Here is a 1,843-nt window from a genome sequence, read left to right on the forward strand (position 1 = left end):
GGGTGACACACGGGGGTCCCACACATCATGGAGGGGGCAATTTGGGGCTGGGGGAGGGGGCTCAGTGCCCTCAGGGGAAACCCCGGGGCTGTGGCATCAGCACCCGCTCAATATAGTTCTCCAGCTCCTCGTCCTCCTGGCGCCCCTGGGCTGCAGTGGGGGGGCCATGGCCGCGACCTTGGCCGCGGTGGGCACCAGTGCCCTCAGTCCGGGCCTGGAGGTGGTTGGAGACGGGGCGGCGTGGCGGCGGGGGGGGCAGCAACTCGTTCCAAGCCTCGTCGGCATCATCAGTCTCAGGCTCCGTGACCTTGACCTTTGCCAGGGGTGGGGTCAGGGGCTCCTGCTTCCTCTTCCTTTTGCTCTCCTCCACCTCATTGAGCAGGTCCACGACGTCCTGTGCAGGCAGGTGCAGCTGGCTCGACACCTCGATGAGCTGGTCAATGGTGCTGGGGTCGATCTCATCCTCGTCAGCACCGGCAGCGCCGTCATCTTCCTGTGACCGCTTGTCCTCGGCCACCTCGTCCTCGAAGAGCAGAGCCCCGGCACGCCCAGTGTCTGCATCCTCCTCCTGCTCCTCATCAGTGCCAGCGGCACTGTCGTCGTCGCCGTCGTGGCCCCGCAGCAGGTAGCGCAGCAGCAGGTCGGAGGCCAGGTCAGCCAGGCGCTCCTCACGTGCCGCCAGCTGCCGTGCCTCCTGCGCCTGGCGCCGGCTCTCAGCCAGCTCTTGGTAGCGCCGCTCCAGCAGCTGGTGCTCCAGGGTCTGGCGCTGCTGCAGCTTGCGGGCGCCCGCCCAGCTGGGCTCCGGGGTCTCGTCCCGCGCTCGCCGTCGCCCCAACACCTCCTGTGGGGGCTTGGCTGCTCGCTGCCCCCAGCCCAGGGCTCGGGGGCTGCCCGGCTCCATGGCCCAGGCATTGTTCGCGTCTCTCGGGCCCTCGGCCGGTTCTGGGGCCCAGAAACTCTTGGCATCTCTCTGCCCTTTGCCCAACTCAGGGACCCAAAAGCTCTTGGCATCTGTTTGCCCCCAACCCAGGTCTTGAGGGCTACTGGGCTCTGAGTCCCAAAGGCTATTGGTGTCTCTCTGCCCCCAACCCAGGTCTCGAGGGTTGCCTGGCTCTGGGTCCCAGACATTATTGGTGTCTCTCTGTCCCTTGCCCATCTTGGGGACCCAAGAGCTCTTGGCATCTCTTTGCCCCCAACCCGGGTATCGGGGGCTCCCTGGCTCTGGGTCCCAGACACTGTTGGCATCTCTCTGCCCCTTGCTTGACTTGGGGACCTTGAAACTCGTGGTATCTCTTGGCCCCTTGGCCGGCTCCAGGTCCCAGAAACTCTTGGCATCTCTTGGCCCCTTGCCTGGCTCAGGGACCCACAAGTTCTTGGCATTTCTGGGCCCCCAGGCCAGGTCTCGGGGGCTGCTGGGCTCTGGGTCCCAGAGGCTGTTGGTGTCTCTTGGTCCCTTGCCTGGCATGGGCCCCCGGAGGCTGTTGGTGTCTTGCGGCTCCTGGGGGCTCCTGAGCTCTAGGCCCCAGAAGCTCCTGGCATCTCCCGGCCCCCGGCCCGGGTCTCGGGGGCTACTGGGCTCCAGCATTGGGCCCCAGTGGCTCCTCTTCTCTGGGCCCAGGTCCCGGGGGCTCTCGGGCTCCAGGTCTTGGGGGCCGTCGGTGTCTCTCGGCTCTGAGTTGTGGGGTTGCAGGGCATCTGAGGCGTACGGCCCGGAGGGGGTCGGTGCATCCTGGCCCAGTGCCTGTAGCAGGGCTGCGGCCAGGACCCGGGGATCGAGGTCGGGGAAGAGGTCGTGGTCAGGGGCGGGGGCAGGCGGGGGGGCAGGGACGGCGGGGAGGGGGGG

This window comes from Alligator sinensis, unplaced genomic scaffold, assembly GCF_000455745.1.
Source record: "Alligator sinensis unplaced genomic scaffold, ASM45574v1 scaffold553_1, whole genome shotgun sequence".
In the NCBI taxonomy this organism is placed as follows: domain Eukaryota; kingdom Metazoa; phylum Chordata; order Crocodylia; family Alligatoridae; genus Alligator; species Alligator sinensis.